We start from the raw sequence: 20,643 nt of genomic DNA, 5'->3' as shown, positions 1-20,643 counted from the left end.
CCATCCCAGTCTCTTTTCTGCACGTGTAACTCTCTCTCTCTCTCTCTCTTTGTATGCTACCACATAAATAGAGACGTTGACCAACTGCACGATATTTCGAACGCGAATGCGCCCCAACAAAGGACCCGAAAGCTCTGTCGCGAGCCTGGATCCCTGGTGCTCGTCAGCTTACGTGGAGCACCCGAAAGTCGGGCCAGCGGCCGTGCTCTGGCACGGCCCGACTGCCCACCATCATAGGCCCACCGACTGCGAGCGAGATCTGTGGTTTGCACTTACGCCGTGGGTCACCAGGTGACGAGGATTTAAGGCGACTTCCAGAGATGGGTAACACACTGTAAGTACGCGTGTAAACTCCGGGGACTTGTTTTCGACAGACGCTGAGCAGTCCAACCCGATACGCCGAGAGCATGGTGCTACTTGCCTCCTGAGCCATACATGTGGACTACAGCTAGCAAGCAACGTCAGGTAAGCCCGGTTCGTATACCTCATTCGGACTAATGTGCCTCGATGCGCTCTTAGCAACACTTGTAGGTCGGACGCTGCCACTGCACTAAGCGCGTTGGACATTCTCTTCCTTCCATTTTTTTTTTGTCAGCCACTAGCCAATTGCAGCCCTTCAAGTTATTTTTCACTGCCCCGCCACGGTGGTCTAGTGGCTAAGGTACTCGGCCGCTGACCCGCACGTCGCGGGATCGAATCCCGGATGCGGTGGCTGCATTTCCGCTAGAAGCGGTAATGTTGTAGGCCCGTGTGCTCAGATATGGGTGCACGTTAAAGAACCCCAGATGGTCGAAATTTCCGGAGCCATCCACTACGGCGTCTCTCTTGATCATATGCTGGTTTTGGGACGTTAAACCCTGCATATTGATCTAATCAATCAATCAAGTTATTTTTCACTGCACTTATTTGTGTATTTTTTGTTTTTGTAAGTTATCCTTCACTGCACTTAGTCGTGTCTTTTTTTTTTGTAAGTCCATTATGTGGAAACTTCATGCGACTCTTCAGTATCGACGAAAATGCCAGTGTCGCCTCAGTGATGTCATGGCTTGCATCTATATACTCGGCGACAACGTTTCCTGGCATTGCAGCGAAGGCTACAGGGCCAAATCACGTGAATCCTACCGCCAGTAAAAGTAGTTCTACAGTAGCGCCCGCATTTTCAATATGAAATATAAAAGCGTCTCCTTTATTTTCTACGCGCAGCTACTTGAGGCAGAACGAAGCACACACCAGTAAGATATTTGTATTTTTTTTTTATTTGTTCGTTGTGACTTCGTCTTTTTGAAAGCGCGAGAAAGTGTCGCCTTTTTACATGTACCTCAAACGCTCGCACTGTTTGTGTTACATGAAACGCTGATGGTGCCCCGCCGCGGTGGTCTAGTGGCTAAGGTACTCGGCTGCTGACCCGCACGTCGCGGGATCGAATCCCGGATGCGGCGGCTGCATTTCCGATCGAAGCGGAATTGTTGTATGCCCGTGTGCTCAGATTTGGGTGCACGTTAAAAAACCCCAGGTGGTCAAAATTTCCGGAGCCTTCTACTACGGCGTCTCTCATAATCATATGGTGGTTTTGGTACCTTAAACCCCAGATATCAATCAACGAAACGCTGATGGTGCGCCCTTGCGACTTTCCATAGCGTTACGAGACGTGTGGCAAATCGAACTACATCACGTACCGCCACATGTGTTTAGAAAAAGATGCTTAATCATTTTGAAAACTTCGTACTCAACTATGGGATAGCACTGAGCCGTCCCGCTAGAAGCTAGCCCGCACGGCGTACGGTGCATAGAGCCAACATGTGTTTAGAAAAAAGAAATATTTCCACAAACTTCAATAACACTCAACAGAACATTTCCTTCTTAGACATACTCTAACGATCATGACAAAAGAGACATGTGCAGAAGCTCCGTTTCCAGAGCTTTCCCTTCAGCGCCAAGAAAAGTTGTCGCCGGCAGATGTTATATTATCAAAACGCTAAGATTTATCTGACCGAGTTTTGTGCTATTCACTGAATGGTTCATCTATAATTCATTCCATGTGAACGCTGTACACGCAGCTATAGAGTATTTCAATCCTGGCGTAATCCTTTATTTTACGTCTCCAAATATCCTAGTACATGCAAAGTAATATCAGGGTTCCCAGTGGTATAAGCGACACCATTTCAATGCCATCGACATAATTGCTTGTGGGCAGCGAAATGGCGCCAACGCATACGGCCTTAGTAGCTTCGTCGGCGAAATAAATTATTGGCTATGACGTTCTGATTCATGGTGGACCATTGGACGCATGCACAGATGCACCATACACATCTTGCTGATGTTTGATCGTGATGTCTGACGCTTCGCTGAACAGTTCCTAATTAAATTTTCTATCGGCCACATTTATATAACATATGCGCACCACCCAAATAGCACGCGAACTTCACTGATTTTTTTTTTTCTGAGACGCCTGTGTGGAAGTTACCAGAGCACTGTTCCGGGTTCTCCTCCCAAGCAGCCTTGCGCATTCGCGTATGCTTATATAGAACATCATTCAAGGAGTGCAGGTCGAGTTTAATTCAGGCGCAGTGCTAGGTATTGCTATTGAAATCATTAGGCAATCTTAGAAAAGCGTTATCGTTTGTGGTAACCTTGCGTTAGCACTCGTCGCGACTGCGCATGACGAGCCATTTGGGTGCGCCCGTTCTTTCTTGAAACTTAGCGTGCAAGCCCCTTCGAGGCTTATTTAAAGATTTTGTTGGGAGTTCTTAAAGCGTGCTATTCGAAACTTCAGGTCTATATCCAGAGTAGGAAAGCATACTGGTTATCCTAGACTAATTAACATCCACGCCTTTCCTCGTTGCCATATTACTTCTTTTTGAATGGAGTTCGTATAACGTGCGTTACTTTGGTATGTTCGAAATATAACTTGCGTGCCACTACGTTGGCGTATGATGCATGTACAGTTGCGGCAAACACAAATTTTTCGGGTGACCTATTTTACGGTTACATTTCCTTCGCCTTTCTGGTTTATAACTAACTACACTCGCCAACCCCTTACCACAACCACGCGTTCCGCTGTATATCTCCGCTCTTAACTATTAGATGCGCCTTTATTGGAAGGTTTTTCAACACATGCATTGCGTGCAGCTTTGTATTTACCGCAAACACGCCTAGGTTGGAACGCAAGTGCGTGTTCTAATTTCAATGCTCGTCAACCTTCCTTGCTACCTACGATAGTCCAAATACACTTCAAATATTTCAATGCTATAGTGTTAGCACCCCCTGAAGTCGCTCCGGCTTGTCCAAAAATGGACCGAACGCAGCCTCCACGGACCCTCACACGCATGTCGAATGGACCAGAGCAAATCTACAGGCGTTTATACACCAACAGTTAGCATTGTAATCCAGCATATTGAGAGAGTTTATCTCTAAACAAAGCACTTAATGCATAGTGATACGTCTTTTACGCTGCGGGATGTTTTGTTGGTAAAGCTTAGCGTTTCGCAATCTCATATTCTTTTCTCCACGATGGATTTATACCCGTGACACACGGGCAAAAGTAAACTACTTTGAAGTAAACCCCTTTTGTCGCCTAAGGAGACCATTTGCAGAAAGGAGTGGCGCTGATGGCACGGCACCGGACTACTGCTTTAGGCGGTGCCTCAGAAGAACGCTGCAGAAAAAATGGCGCTGTTTGTGGAAGCAGCAAGATTGCAAATATTAAAAAGAATCTCCGCATGTACATCACATTCAGCGACGCCGGAGCATAAAACCGTTTTAGATGCGGAGCATCTTATACTCGCGCCTTGTAGTGCGCCGTCCGCACCGCTTCTCGAACATTCGACAGCTGACGCGCGCGCATGCGCCGTCGCGCCGTCGCCCACTCTTCCACCATCTGTGCATCCCTTCCTCCTCTACACACCGCGCGCGCTTCACTCCTCCACCATCTGTGCACCCTTCCTCCTCTACACACCGCGTTCGACATCTACAATTCTCCTGATTCTCCAGTGGACGCGCATGTGGCGTCGCGCTTCGAGAACATTCAACAGCTGACAGTGCATGCGCCGTCGTGCTGTATATATACTCAAGGTCGGCGCTCGCTCGCTCAGTTGCCGCTCGTCGGTTGGTTTGTACGGCGCGTCGACGTCCAAGGTCGCGGTGAAATGAATTCCAACGAATCCACAAACACAATGATCGACGTCCCTTCGACCAGCGCCGCCCTTTCGCATACGTGTGTACGTGTTCACTCATTTAACACCCCCTCCTACAACCACGTTAACCAATTTAGCCATCGACCCAAGTAAGTCGCAATTTAACACCCCATTTCACAACCACGTTAACCAATTTAGCCATCTACCCAAGTAAGTCGCACTTTAACACCCCGTTAACCAATTATATGGTCCGCATCCTCCTCAGTGTTCCCCCGAGGGAAGCTGCGGGCAATTTTTTTTTATTGTCTGGTGGCTTATAATGCGCCTACCTGTAATTTTCTTTCGTTTTTTGCGTTTTTAGCAGCAACTTAAGTTCTCTGGCAACTATGAACAGTCGGTGTTCTGCTGTTTTTGTTTTTTTGTCGGGATTTTTACATGGCTGCGTCCAGCTGGGTCAGTGACGGCGTGCCGCGTTTCATCGTGGTCCTGCGATGTCTCAGCGCAGAGACAGAGATAAAGCAACAGTTGAGGTGGGCCTGACTCTTGTCGCCCTCGGCTCCATCGAAGATGAGCTAAACGCTGCGAAGGCGAGTGCTGTGAACTTGCGCCCGTGTACGGCGAATACCGGCGTCGGTGAGGCTCTCGGCAATCGCCTGGTGCACTCCACCGTTGTGCTTTTGCCCTCGCAAGGCGTCCAAATGGTCCTCCCATAGCTTTATCAGCGCCCAGGTCTCCTTTTCAGTCCACTGGACGCGCGGTTTTAGGGGCGAAGCTTCTTATAGCGGCACCCGTTCGTCCCCCGTAGTATGTAACAAGTATAAAGTTTTGACCTCCAAGGTGGTGCCGGTGAAAGACTTCTGTGCTTTGTTGAACAATAAAAAATAGTGCTCAATGTACATGTCAATGGCTGCTAAAGGGGAATGAGAGACAGGAGCATTTGGCTTTTAGTTAACGCGCAGGCTGCGATCACCATTAGCAGCCATTGGCATGTACATTGAGCACTATCTGACAAGAAAGGGTTGCTACGTTATACTCGCTGGGTGTAACCTCCTTAGCTTTAGAAAGGTTTAGCGAGCGTTGAGCCGCAGTGCCATGAATGCAATGAACTTGTATATACCATGAATGAACTCGAGGTGGTTAAAATTGGGAAGTAGATACGAAGCGCAAGCTGTAAGAAAGTAAAAGCCGAATTCTCCGCCTCTCATTTCCCATTAGCAGCCATTGGCATGTACATTGAGCACTATCTGACTGAAAAAGTTTGCTACGTCATACTCGCTGGGCGTAACCTCCTTGGTTTTCGAAAGGTTTAGCGAGCGTTCGGCTGCAGTGCCATGAATACAGTGAACTAGTATATACCATGAACTCGAGGTGGTTAAAGTTGGGAAGTGGACCCGAAGCGCAAGCCGTAAGAAAGTGTGCGTGTGCCACCTCTCGTTTAATCCTTGGAATGTCCGCTGGATGGCGGTGCTTCTATATGGGGAATATATGATGAAAAGATGCGAGATGGTGGTACTTGGAGTGTTGAATAGATGGACGAACGGACACATAGACAGATGCATGGATGGACGCATGAACGGACGCAGGGGCGGCTGCATGGACACACGCACGGACGGGCTGATGGACGCATGGGCGGTCACACTGACGGATGCATGGACGGACGGAAGCAAGAACGAATGGACGGACGAATTCTTCGCCCCACTCTCCATCATTCACTCCGGGGATATGCTGCCATTTTTTTTTTCTTCACCGACTGAGCGACTATTGTTACAAGATACTACGTCGCCGACACAGCAACTGCCGCTGCCAACCCTAACATGATCGCGCTAGTGACGTTATGCAGGCGTTTGGGGGTGGTGGTGAAAACATTTAATAACCATTAAATGGTTACAGAGAGGTGATTGGGTATGGACAGACTATAGGCCTTCACTTTTCAACAAATCGCACTGCTGCTGAAAATGAAAACATTTTCTCAGCGCAAAAAAAAAAAAAATACTGACAGGGCACCGCAGTGTTGCGACACGTTTTCTTCTATTGATAAATTATACAGACTGTATGCGAGAGTACTCCCTTCCTGCCAAAAAAGTAGATGCAGGATCTGCTTTTGCGAAAAGGATCTTTGCCGGAAAGGAGTTACTCCTTTGCCGTGTGTCACTGCGCCCGAACGCCTTTCCGAAAAATGTTCCCTTGTCTAAAGGACTTCAGGGTGCCCGTGTGTCAGGGGCATTACACATCAGACGCACAGCTTATAGATGAACTCGGGGGCACAGCGTTTCATTGTACTCGTCCTTCAGCATGAATTCTAGTCTGAACGTCTCAGCATTCTACTGAACTAAACCGGCGTGCGTTTTTGATAGTGAAATATCGTTTTTTACATTGTGAGGCTGTCTTAGCGAGCGCTTTCGGACTTTGTCAATGTGCTGAGTGTCGCCCTATTTCAGTATGACGTGGACGCTGTACAGTATACTTGCAAAACAGATCTGCATACGTGCAGCACTCTTTGAACACCTCAGAATTCGTTTACGCTGTTCGGATCACATCTTTATCTTTGACACGCAGCTATAATTGATACCTATACTTGCCTGTCGGCTGTACATGTACTGCAAGGACCGCGTTCGCTATTCCCATAAAAATGCACAATAATAATGCATTGCTGTTTTATCGACGGGTTCCTAACACATCGCACACCGTAGCTATTTTCACAGCAAATCGGAACGTTCCACCAAACCACTCGAAGAGCACCAACGATGACGTGTCACGTAGTGGAGGTCCCCACGTCTTGCCGACTTCACTGGCATACGAAACTCTCAGACGAAATCTTGATAGTGATAAACGTTTATAGTATAACATTAATGTAAGACATTTAATTACCTACTGGCAAAACATAAACTCCCAGATTCTAAGATGTTGATTCGGGGGCTGAATGTTCATTTTAGTGTTGACTTTACTTTTCAGAGCCCAGGTCAGGCTACATGTACTTCCTGCCCCAGACAACCAACTTGCCGGTCTTCGAGCGTCCGCAGCGCACTGGTATGTGATCTTGATTTGAACCGTGGTGGAACCAGGCACTTTGGTGGCTACGAGAACACTACCACGGAAGAACCAACCGCTATGAGGGCTCTCAAAATCTTGAGTGCTCTGCGATACGTTGTCGCTGCTCCATGGTCACTACTTAACATGTTGCTGCACCAGCCGGCACCGGCGGTAACATCTCATTAGTAAGGGCGAGTCACGGTTAGGTTAAATATACTTTCCATTCTTCTTTCTCTGCGACATCGGTTACGTTTCTCTACATTGGAAGTATGGTAAAGCAGGACAATGTGCAGTCGTTTGTTACTTGAGACTGCTCAACGCGATAATAGCTCTCACTGTCCAAAAAAGAAACTACCCGAATGGTCTCCCGATTTCCAGCAGAACAAATAACCAGAGAAGCCAGCGATCAGGCCAGTAATGTCCCTGATATCACCTTATGTTCTTTTCCTTGTTACGTGTCTAGTAAAATTCAACCCATATCAGCTTTTTAGAACTGTGCGGTCACTTGTTCATTCAGTGGCCCGTTCATCTCTATTAGTACTTATGTTATTGTAAGGCCATTCCATGACTACGCGTACTTTGCATGTTTGATCACGCTGCTAGTCACTGGCTTGCTTCTGTGATCGTTTCGTGACTAATGGGGTTTCTTCATTCCTTGTTCCCCCACACTCTTCAACATACTCATTCTTTGTCAGTCTTCATCCTTATTGTCTGATGCTCTCGTAAACCTGCATTCCCGCGGAGTTTTCTGACTTCTTGCACGAATGGCATCTTCTATATACAAGCCTCTAGGTGATTTACCTTTTCAACGTATCGTTTACTCCTTCGTAATGATTTTGGCATTGTTTGGCTGATTGCATGCGTCTAACTTTAATGGCTCGCGCCTTCGATCATATTTGCCTCCAGCATAATCGCCTACCTGATCACTTTCCTTTTTCACCCTTTGTCCCTGTTTTTTCACTGTCTCATAGGATTCCCTGCGCTCCGAAAACTTTAACTTTGTTGCTGGCTTCGTAGCTTCCCGATGGATTTTGCTGATTTGGTGGTGTAGCATGTTTCTTCCCCCAGTGCTTGCCTCCTTGATCACACACGCCTAATCTATTACTTTTTCTGCTTCATATGTGACTACTTATATGCTCGACCGTATGCCTAACCGACCCTTTTATGACTACCTTGTATACTGACTGCACGTTGTATACTTTCACGCTTCAATTCTACATGTGCCGCATTTAGAAATCGCAGCTCACTCCCTAGCTGCTGGCATGCTATCAATTTCATCACACTGAAAGCCGAACTCTCCCCTTGCAACTTTCTTGGCTTCATTCTTCAACCATGTTCGTCTGGTCAATAGTTTTGACTATTGCAAACTGTTTTGTGTCTATATCACATGCTTTTTGCAGTATAATGCCTTCTCAGCTTGCATGGTTCGCACTGCGTAGTCGCTGGGCTGGCAACTTGTTGCTTTCTGCTTTGACACTTTCCTGCTTGAATCAACTGATTTCTCTATGTTGCTCGCCTGTTCCTTCACCAGCATGCCTCCCTGACTGTTCTCGTTTACTAGCTCATTTTCACTATATCTACTTTTCATGTCAATGTATTCTAGACTTCCTTTAAGCTAAGTACCCTGTCATCTTGCATGATTGACACGTCACACGTGCTTCTCGTAACCTGTATTTTTTAGCAACAGCTGATCTCGCTATGTTGCTTACCTGCACCTGCACTGGCCTGCCTGACTGAGTGTACCAATAAGCTCATTCATTCGCGCAAGCGCTACTTGTCCTGTAAATTTATTGTAGCCCTTCCAACAAGCTGAGTGAAATGTCTAATCACATTATGGATGCATCGAATCTGCAATTTCGTGATTTCCTGTTTGCGTCACCTAATCCTACCATGTTGTATGCACTGACTAATCTCGTGTACTCGCTTTTTTCTCTATATTTACTTCTCGTGTGGCTGTCTCGTAGACATCACTACATGCTCAGTGTCCTGTCTAGTTGCATAATACAAACTGCGCATGTGCACGGTTTCATGTTTCCTGCTTGCCTCAGCCGATCTCACTATGTCACTCTTCTTGCATGACTGAGCAGTAGGATTTGCTTCCTGTATCGTGGTTTCTGGTTTGCATCCGCTGAAGTTGCTGTGTTGCTTGCCTGTTCCTTAACACGCTTCCCACACTCATTATACTGGTCTGCTTACTCATTTTCACTTCCTGCCATTTGTCCTTTGAATGTCCCGTACATAGTGTAATAGACATGCTAAGTACCCCATCTTGTTCTACATCACTTGTGCTCAAGAAATCAACACGTCATGTGTGCTTACTGTTTCGTGGTTTCCTACTAGCGTAAGATTATCTCGCAATGTTGCTTCTGCCTTGCTTGACTGACTGTACTATTCGCTCCTTTCCACTTTGTCCTGTAAATGCCTCGCAATCCTCCTTGCACACTATGAGTACCGTGCCATTTTGCCTGATGGGTGTGCCGCATGCGTTTCATGTCTCCTGGTTTTCTACTTGAATATCATACTATCGCTATGTTGCTGCATCAGATGAGCTCGCTATGTTGCTTCTTTCACGGGCTTGCCTCACAGACTGTACTTGCCTACTGACTCTTTATCACTCTTACTACTTATACTGTGACTTGCTCGTAACCCTCCCTGCACACTAAGTACCCTGTTATCTTGCATGATTGACATGCAACATGTGTCTCCTGGCTTCCTACTTCCATCAGATAGTCTCACTTTGTGACTACCTTAATCGGCTTGTCTCACTGACTGTACTAGTCTACTACCTCCTCTTCACAATTAGTACTTCCACTGCGAATATCTTGTAAACCTCCTTATATGCTAACTGCCCTGTCATCTTGCGTAAATGACATGTCGCATGCATTTCCTGTTTCGTGCTTCTTATTTGAATATGATGATCTCGCTATGTTGCATCCTTAACTAGCTTGCCTCACTGAGTGCACTAGTCTACTGACTCCTTTTCACTATAACTTGAAGGGTGAATGTCTGGTAACCCTCCCTTGAAGCTAAGTACCCTGTCTTCACGCGTGACTGACATGTCGCATGCGTTTCCTGTTTCGTGGTTTCCTACATGCATGAGAAGATCTCGCAGTAATGCTTCTTTAACCGGCTTCCCTCACTAACTGGGCTAATCTACTGGCTCCTTTTCATTATTGCTACTTGTCCGGTGAATGTCTCGTAACCCTCCCTGCAAGCTAGGTACTTTGTGATCTTGCATGATTGACATGTCAGGTGCGTTTCCTCTCTCGTGGTTTCATACCTGCAACAGATGATCTCGCTATGTTGCTGTGTTAATCGGCTTGCTTCACTGACTCTACTAGTCTACTCACTCCATTATAGTATTGCTACTTGTCCGGCGAATGTCTTGGGGGCTTACCTGCACGCTAACAACCCTGCCATCTTGCATGATTGAGAGGACACATGCCTTTTCTGTTTCGTGGCTTCCTACTTGAATTTGGTGATCTCGCTATGTCGCTTCCTTGATAGGCTTGCCTCACTGACCGTACTAGTCTACTCACTCCATTTCACTATTATTACTTCTACTGCGAACGTCTCGTAACACCCCTACGCGCTATCTACCCTGTCATTTTGCGTGATTGACATGTCGCATGCGTTTTCTGTTTCGTGGTTTCTTAATGGCACCAGATGATCTCTTTTTTTATTATTTCATCGGCTTGCCTCACTGACTGTACTGGCCTACTCATTCCTCTTCACTATTTGTGATTCTGCTGTGATTTTTTCGTAACCCTCTTGCACGCTAAGTACCTTAGTCGCCTTACCTCACTGACTGTACCTGTCTACTCACTTCATCTTACTATTGCTACTTGTACTGTGAATGTCTCGTAACCCTCTTGCGCATTAGGTACCCTGTCATCTTGCGTGATTGACCTGCTGCATTTGTTTCCTGTTTCTTGGTTTCCTACTGGCATCAGATGATCTCGCTATGTTGCTCCTTTAATCAGCTTGCCTCACTGACTGCCCTAGTCTACTGACTCCTCTTTACTATTGCTACTTCTGCTCTGAATATCTCGTAATCGTCTTGCTCAGTAAGTACCTTAATCACTTTGCCTCACTGACTGTACCTGTCTACTATATCCATCTTACTATTGCTACTTGTACTGTGAATGTCTCGTAACCCTCTTGCGCATTAGGTGCCCTGTCATCTTGCGTGATTGACCTGCAGCATTCGTTTCCTGTTTCTTGGTTTTTTTACTGGCATCAGATGATCTCGCTATGTTGCACCTTTAATCAGCTTGCCTCACTGACTGTCCTAGTCTACTGACTCATCTTTACTATTGCTACTTCTGCTCTGAATATCTCGTAACCATCTTGCTCGGTAAGTACCTTAATCACCTTGCCTCACTGACTGTACCTGTCTACTATATCCATCTTACTATTGCTACTTGTACTGTGAATGTCTCGTAACCCTCTTGCGCATTAGGTACCCTGTCATCTTGCGTGAATGACCTGCTGCATTCGTTTCCTGTTTCTTGGTTTCCTACTGGCATCAGATGATCTCGCTATGTTGCTCCTTTAATCAGCTTGCCTCACTGACTGTCCTAGTCTACTGACTCCTCTTTACTATTGCTACTTCTGCTCTGAATATCTCGTAACCGTCTTGCTCGGTAAGTACCTTAATCACCTTGCCTCACTGACTGTACCTGTCTACTATATCCATCTTACTATTTCTACTTGTACTGTGAATGTCTCGTAACCCTCTTGCGCATTAGGTACCCTGTCACCTTGCGTGATTGACCTGTTGCATTCGTTTCCTGTTTCTTAGTTTCCTGCTGGCATCAGATGATCTCGCTATGTTGCTCCTTTAATCCGCTTGCCTCACTGACTGTCCTAGTCTACTGACTCCTCTTTACTATTGCTACTTCTGCTCTGAATATCTCGTAACCGCCTTGCACGGTAAGTACCCTAATCACCTTGCCTCACTTACTGTACCTGTCTACTATGTCCATCTTACTATTGCTACTTGTACAGTGAATGTCTCGTAAACATCTTGCAAATTAAGTAACCTGTCATCTTGCGTGAGTGACATGTTGCATTCGTTTCCTGCTTCTTAGTTTCCTACAGGCATCAGATGATCTCGCTATACTGCTACCTTAATCAGCTTGCCTCACTGACTGTACTAGTCTACTCACTCCATTTCACTATTGCTACTTGTCCGATAAATGTCTTGTGGGCTTGCCTGCATGCTATGTACTCGTCATCTTGCGTGATTGACATGTCAAATGCGTTTCCTGTTTCATGGTTTCCTTATTGCATAGGACGATCTCGCTATTTTGCTACCTTAATCGGCTTGTCTCAATGACTGTACTTATCTGCACACTTCATTTCACTGTTGCTGCTTGTCCGGTGAATGTCTTGTGGGCTTACCTGCACGCTAACTACCCATGATCCCGCGTTATTCAGAACTCGCTTGCGTTTCCTGTTTCGTGGTTTCCTATTGGCATCATAAGATCTCACTAGTATTCTTTATTTAGCTTGCCTCACTTACTGCACTAGTCTACTCGCTTCTTTTCTCTATTAATAATTCTACTCTGAATATCTCGTAACCCTCCCTGCTCGCTAAGTACCCTGTCATCTTGCGTGATTGACATGTCGCATGCGTTTCCCGTTTCATGGTTTAAATCCTACTTGCTTCAGCTGATATCGTTGTTGCTACCTTAATCGTCTTACCTCACTGACTCTACCAGTCTACTCACTCCATTTACTGTGGCTATTTGTACTCTCAACGTCTCGTAAAACGTCTGCGCGCTAACTACACTGACATCTTGCGCGATTGACATGTTGCATCCGTTTCCTGTTTCTTGGTTTCCTACTGGCATCAGATGATCTCGCTATGTTGCTCCTTTAATCGGCTTGCATGACTGACTGTACTAGTTTATCTCCTCTTCACTATTACTACTGCTGTGAATGTCTCTTAACCTTCTTGCACGCTAAGTACTTTAACCACCTTGCCTCACTGAAAGTACCTGTCTACTCATTCCAATTTACTATTGCTACTTGTACTGTGAATGTCTCGTAACCCTCTTGCACATTAAGTACCTTGTCCTGTTGAGTGATCGACATGCCGCATTCTCTTCCTGCTTCTTGATTTGCTACTCGCATGAGATGCCCTGGCTATGTTGCTACCTTAATCGGCTTGCCGCACTGGCCACACTACTGACTCTATTTCACACTTGCTACTTCTCCGGTAAATGTCTTGTGGGCTTACCTGCACGCTAACTACCCCGTCAGCTCGCGTGATTGACTTGTCGCATGCGTTTTCTGTTTCGTGGTTTCCTGCTAGCATATGCTGATCTTGCTATATTGATCCTTTAATCAGCTTGCCTCACTGACTGTACTAGTCTACTCGCTCCATTTCACTATTGCTACTTGTCCGATAAATGTCTTGCGGGCTTGCCTGCACGCTATGTACCCGTCATCTCACGTGATTGACATGTCAAATGCGTTTTCTGTTTCGTGGTTTCCTAATTGCATCGAATGATCTCGCTATGTTCTTCCTTAATCGGCTTGCCTCACTGATTGTACTAGTCTGCTCACTCCATTTCACTATTGTTACTTGTCGGGTTAATGTCTCGCGCGCTTACCTGCAAGCTAACAAACCTGCCATCCCACGTCTATGACATGGCGCATGCTATTCCTGTTTCATGGTTTCTTATTGGCATCAGAGTATCTCACTAATATGATCCTTTTAATAAGCTTGCCTCACAGACCGTACTAGTCTACTCGCTTCTTTTCGCTATTACTACTCTTACTCTCAATGTCCTGCAACCAACCCTCACTTCATGCTAAGTACCTGTCATCTTTCGTGATTTACATGTTGCATGCGTTTCCTGTTTCATGGTTTCCTACTTGCTTCAGATGATATCAATATGTTGCTACCTTAATCGTCTTGCCTTACTGACTGTATCTCTCTACTCACTCCATTTTACAATTGCTACTTGTACTGTCAACGTCTCGTAACAACCCTGCGGAAAACTACCCTGTCATCTTGCGTGATTGATATGTCGCATGCGTTTCCTGTTTCGTGGTTTCCTATTGGCATCAGATGATCTCGCTATGTTGCTACCTTAATCGGCTTGCCTTACTGACTGTACTAGTCTACTGACTCCATTTCACTATTGCTGTTTGTCCGTTGAATGTCTTGTAGGCTTGTCTGCCTCACTGACTGTAGTAATGCACTCGCTTGTCTTCACTATTACTATATACTTGTCAAGTGAATGTCTCGTAACCGTCCCTTCACGCTGAGTACTCCGTCATCTAGGATGGTTAACATGTCGCATGCAGTTATTATTTTATTGTTTCCTGCTTGCATCATCTAATTTTACTATGTTGCCTGTACTGTGTATGACGTCTACATGTGAAAGCTCGATGTCACAATTGGTACTAGTCTTTTGACTGTGTAATGGCCTCTGCCGCATCCTGAGTGTCCTGTCTACCTACATGACTGACAAGTCGGGTGTTCTTCTTGCATTGCAGTTTCCTGTTTGCATCAGCTGATCTCGCTATGTTGCTTGCATGTTCTTTAACCGACTTGACTAACTGATTATACTGGCATACTTGCTCATTTTCACTATCGCCGGTTCTCCCGTGGCTGCCCTTTACTGCACTTTGGGTACCCTCTCTAACTGTGTGATCAGAACTGCGCGTGTCCTTCTCAATTTTTGGTTGTGGTTGTCTGCTTGCATCAGCTGATCTCGCTATGTTGCTTGCATGTTCTTTAACCGACTTGACTAACTGAATATACTGGCATACTTGCTCATTTTCACTATCGCCGGTTCCTTCGTGGCTGCCCTTTACTGCACTTTGGGTACCCTCTCTAACTGTGTGATCAGAACTGCGCGTGTCCTTCTCAATTTTTGGTTGTGGTTGTCTGCTTGCATCAGCTGATCTCGCTATGTTGCTTGCATGTTCTTTAACCGACTTGACTAACTGAATATACTGGCATACTTGCTCATTTTCACTATCGCCGGTTCCTTCGTGGCTGCCCTTTACTGCACTTTGGGTACCCTCTCTAACTGTGTGATCAGAACTGCGCGTGTCCTTCTCAATTTTTGGTTGTGGTTGTCTGCTTGCATCAGCTGATCTCGCTATGTTGCTTGCATGTTCTTTAACCGACTTTACTAACTGATTATACTGGCATACTTGCTCATTTTCACTATCGCCGGTTCCTTCGTGGCTGCCCTTTACTGCACTTTGGGTGCCCTCTCTAACTGTGTGATCAGAACTGCGCGTGTCCTCAATTTTTGGTTGTGGTTGTCTGCTTGCATCAGCTGATCTCGCCATGTTTCTCGTACTGACTATGCTTGTCTAATCACTCGTTTTCGTATTCCTACTTTTTTTGCTACTCTTTCGTTCGTATTTTTCGTGGCACGCTAAGTGGCATGCCTACTTGCATGGTAGACTCGTCGTTCGTGCTTCCTGTTTGGCGGCTTCCTGCTTGCATCAGCTGATCTAACTATATATTACTTTCCTGTTCCATTACAGACTTTTTTACTTTAGCATCCTCGTTTTCTGGCTACTTTTGAGTCTTGACTGTTGATGCAAAAGCACTTTGACCTGGGCGAGTTTGTACTTAATTGGATAGGCTTCAGCGCAATTTGGACGATGAGCATAGGAGACACGCCGAACGCACTCGTCTATGTTGTGTGTGTCTCCTATGTTCTTCGTCTAAATGGCGCTGAACCTATCAGACTCCTGATGCTTGTGACTTTGTCGTATGCTTTTCTGCACGCTAAATCTTTTGTCTACTGGCACGATTGTCATTGCGTATCTGCTAGGCTGTGCTCTGGTAGCTTTCTGGCTTCGTGATATGCTTGTTGCAGCCGATGACGGTCTCTGGCTTGTTCATTCAGCGCTTACTTCAATTAGCTCGTCTTCCCACTACTTTTCACGACTGCTACTTGTCTTATGATTGTCCGCTGAGCCTTCCCGCGATCTGTAATTTTGGTGAACTTGTACGTTTGGCATTGTACTTCTTGTTTCCTGGTTTCCTGGTTGCATTACCTTAATTTGCTGCATCTTTTACTAATGTTGTGGCTTGCTTCTCTGGCTTTGTCTGCCAGCTTCATTTGAACTATTGCTATTTCTCCTGTCACCGTTTCGTAGGTTCACTTGCACAATGACTTCCCTGTCTTACTGCATGGTTGACACTGCGCACGTGTTGCCTATTATGCGGTTTCGTAGTTGCGCAAGCTTATTTCGCTACTGTACTTGCCTTTTCAATTACTGGCTTATTTCTCGATTTTACTCGTCTGCTCCTCCCTCTGACAATTGCTACTTGGTCCTGTGACCATCTCATAAGTTTAGCCGCGCAAGCTGTATGCCTTGTCTGCATTGCGGATATGGTAGTCTGATAGCTCTATAGTAACTTTCTGTCTTCATGACTTGCCGACTGCTTCATCAGATGTCCCTGCGTTGACAGATTGCTTTTACTGGCTTGCCTCACTGAGTATGGTCGCTATTCTTTTGACTTTCTCTGTCTGGTGACTGTCTCTTAAGCTAGCCTCAAGCGATACTCTGCCTCTAAGAATGATATTGCGAATATGCTTTCCATTGGAATCTTTGCTCAGCACGTTTGCGTGTCCCTACTTGATTGCGCTGTCTTCGTAATGTTGCAATCATGTTCATTTAGTCACTTGCCCAATCAACTAAATAACCTGCTCACATTTCGTCTCTCATAATCATATGGTGGCTTTGGGACGTTAAACCCTACATATCAATCAACTTGCTCACATTTTTTCTTAACTCCTGCTCCCTTGCTCCTTGTGCTGCTTGTCTGGTTACTGTCACGTAGATTTTCAGGGCATACCGAATCTGCTTTACTGAATGACATTTCCATTGTGCTAGATTTATTTCTCGCTGCTTGCTTCCGCTCGCTTGCGTTTTCTTTCGGAGAGCAGAATGTCTTGCCCTTTTTCACCCCTTTTGACTACTGATACTTCTCTTGCACTGTATGTTTGACTGTCTCTGTCTGAACCTTTCTTAAGCCAGCCTTCGTGATACTCTGTCTGCCTAATGGAATGATATTGCTGATGTGTTTTGCATATGAAACTTAGCCATGCCTTATCGTTGAATGGACATTATGCTATATTGGGGCTCGTTGCTAGCTTCACGGCTTGCTGGTCGTTTTTCGTGGGTTTCACCATGCTAGACAACTGATTGCCTGCATGTTTCTTTCCTTGCCTGCTTAATCAGACCTTACTCAGCTGCGCACACTTTATCCTTGACGCGTGGGCGTCTTGTTCGCTTGTCTGCACGCGAAGTGCCCTGCCTCTTTGCACGTCTTGAATTGTTAAGTGCTAATTTGTGGGCTCCTTACTTGATAATGGCTCTCTGCTTGCTTGTGCCGACTTCGCCATGCTACCTGCTTAACTATTTCAATACTCACTTGTTTCATTGACGATATTCTCGCCGTTCTTTTGCTATTGCCGCTTGTCTAGAGAAGGAGTAGTCGGTTTGCATGCACGTGTAGTTGTTTGCCTAGTCGCATGAATGGCGTTGCGCATGTGCAAGATAGGGGATTTTAGTTTGCTGGTTTGATTGCTCCTTACCTGTTGGCGACTGATTTCGCAATAAATGTTTTTACTTGCTTGCTAGTTTGTTTTTTGTTAAGCCTTCCTTCACCAGCAACATTTTCTCTCTCGCACGTGTTCAGCGTAGCGCATTGCGTTTTAACCGTTTCGCAGATATTTCGCAGGTTCGCCTGCACACTACGCTCGCTTTTTCCAAAAAAAAGGCTATTCCGGTGGTGAGGTGAGTGGATAAATGACTCTGAAGAGGTGAGTACAGAGATTATTACGAGGCTGACCTTTTGGTCACGTGCCTGCTTTGTTTTGTTCGCGACTCATATTTTGCTTAATTCAAAAACCTATAATTGCAGTTAATGTTTCGTCGTCTCTTAAGCGGCTGTTCGTTTACTATATTCACTTTACATGCTGTTAAAAACTGGCTGTTGCGTTATTATCGTGAACAATAGGCTACTGATGGTTTCTCAAGCATATTTTTTAACATATTTTTCAAATGTTCGCGCTCAGTGTGTCAGCCCGAGACAGTTATTCGCAAATCTAAGCATGACGCTCCTAAGCAGAATTACTGAAGAAAACGCATTCTCTGTTCCAGGTACAAGAGTACAATGAACCGTCAGTTACTGGCGATAGTTACTCACGATGCACACTGCCGACACTTGTGGGCGTGACGAAACTCCCTTGCAGGACAATCGTCTTCAAGTGGACGACACCTCACGCGACGCATGTTGCCCATCGGCTCCAGTGGCCACTGCATTCGGAATGATGAATCCAGATCTACATTTTTTTTCCGAAGCTTCATATCATCACATGTGACAATATGGCGTCGATATGCATGCCGTAGATTGATACGCTGTAGTGCGTGACACGCTCAGCGGAATGACATTAAGATGTATTGGAAGGGGGGAGTGCGTATTAGCCCGGCTATACGCACTCGCTAAGTCAGAGAAGGAAAGAGCGAAGCCGCCTTCCGGATTATCCTTGTCCGGATACGGACCGCCGTCCACAAACAAAAACTACCATCCGAGCACCGTTGTCGCATTTGGGGGCTGCCTGTGGACGGCGTAATTGAATGATGATCACGGAAGCAATGACCAAGTTCCACGTTGTGGGCACCAAGTCTTCCCAATCTGACAAGGCAGCTCAAAAAAAATAAAGTTTTTAATCGTACATGATTTTCTAAAAGCGAGTGGTGAATGCTTCTCTTGAACCAGAAACTGCAAATAAAACGGTGGTTCACAATGATGACCTCAGGAAGTTTAATTTCAACATGTATTGCTTATCCGGCTGTGAGTGCAGTTGATTACGGTTTCTGTTGCTGGTATATCTAATGTGTGAGTAGTTTAAAGTCCTACGTGTCTTCTCCTAGCATTTCGTTAAAATGTGAAGTAGAGCTAGTCTTGAGTGCTGAAGTTAACCGATGTTCCTTCTCGGACCTGAACTTTATAAAAGTCCAACTTGCTTTTGAGTGTTGACGAACTCGCTCTAGCCATTTCAGCCGATATGCTTCAATTTTATAGTAGCCGTCCTATTTAGTCTGCGCTAGGTAAGCTGCCAATTCTATCAAGGGAAATAAACACAAATTTGGCCCATTCCTCGTGCCGTGGATGATGTGCTAAGCATACATCACGAATTTTGCTTTGTGGCACTCCAAACGAACAAGAAGTTACGAGGCGGATAACTGTAGTACTCGGTAGGTAAACGTGTAGAAATCTCGTATGCATTCCCGTACCTCCAAAACATGTGAATGTGAGAACTCGTTGTTCATAGTTGGGTAGCGACGCCACCACTAGAGGGAGCGCTACCAGCACGAGCTGTGGTAGCCTTAAATGTTATATTAGTCCGCGATGTTCGTTAAGTGAAGCGTAATGCTGAATATCGTGCTATATTTCATTTTTATTTATTTATTTTGCATTGAGGCAAGTAGTATACGTGGTGGATCGTCGTTAATTGCAATAGTTGTGTGCACATCGTGGGCTTACCAGGAATGTACACTACACTGGCGCCCACTATTTACAACAATCGGTTAATGAAAGTATGACATGACGTCAGCAATTACGTTAGAGCATAGACGCGAATATTATTCAAACGAAGTAATCTTTACGGCGTGATGAGGTGAATATCACACGCAACTTTCATTACCCCCGAGGACGAGCGAGCCACCCTTGAATATAGCTTGCTGAATTATAGGAATAAAAATGTAATATGTGATGGATGGATGGATGGATGGATGGATGGATGGATGGATGGATGGATGGATGGATGGATGGATGGATGGATGGATGGACGGACGGATGGACGGACGGACGGACGGACGGACGGACGGACGGACGGACGGATGGATGGATGGATGGATGGATGGATGGACGGATGGACGGATGGACGGATGGACGGACGGACGGACGGACGGACGGACGGACGGACGGACGGACGGATGGATGGATGGCATTTAAATTGAAATCGCAGCATATTCACGAGGTCAATGATAGAGTGCAGGGATGGATCGAAAAACGTTTATTACAGAGAAAAAAAAAACTAAATAAAGGTTAGAGACAGCTGGGTGGAGCCCCTAGTCCAGGGCTGCACTGGCCTCGGCAGCCCGCCGCACCTGCTCCAGGAGCGCCACTTGGGCCTCTTTTTCTTCGCTGGCGAGCAAGGTCTCCCTCTGCTTCATCGTGAATGTTTTCGCCGAAATACGTGGTGTATTAATGCTCCGGATGATCATTCGGATAACCCCCGTACATCGCTCCCTAGAACAAGCGAAAAAGTGAGAAGTCGTGTGTACAATATATACGATGGGTTTATATTGGTCGCATAAGGTATTGAGGTGCGGACTTCGTTTTCCCTACACTAATACTGCCTTGTGATCCGTGTAATGAAGAGCCAAGGGTTCTTGAATGGTATGTAAGCTAGCTGAA

The 20,643-nt window shown here is 45.8% G+C and overlaps 2 protein-coding genes across 3 annotated transcripts in view; both read right to left on the bottom strand.

Annotated features, from left to right (window-relative positions):
* Window positions 1–20,643, bottom strand: part of LOC119174674 (nucleolar pre-ribosomal-associated protein 1) — a 341,215-nt gene that overhangs the window by 53,258 nt on the left and 267,314 nt on the right. The gene's annotated exons all lie outside the window — the stretch shown is intronic.
* Window positions 1–20,643, bottom strand: part of LOC119174671 (monocarboxylate transporter 13) — a 214,171-nt gene that overhangs the window by 104,731 nt on the left and 88,797 nt on the right. The window contains exon 1 of one of the 2 annotated variants that reach the window (XM_075895276.1): window positions 18,367–18,477. The exons of the other annotated variant lie outside the window; for it this stretch is intronic. The gene's annotated coding sequence lies outside the window, so the exon portion shown is untranslated. Of the gene's footprint in view, window positions 1–18,366; window positions 18,478–20,643 lie in introns of those variants that run through there. 2 annotated transcript variants of the gene reach the window in all.

Source organism: Rhipicephalus microplus, chromosome 5, assembly GCF_043290135.1.
Source record: "Rhipicephalus microplus isolate Deutch F79 chromosome 5, USDA_Rmic, whole genome shotgun sequence".
NCBI classification, from domain to species: domain Eukaryota; kingdom Metazoa; phylum Arthropoda; class Arachnida; order Ixodida; family Ixodidae; genus Rhipicephalus; species Rhipicephalus microplus.
This window is presented reverse-complemented; position numbering and strand designations above follow the sequence as displayed.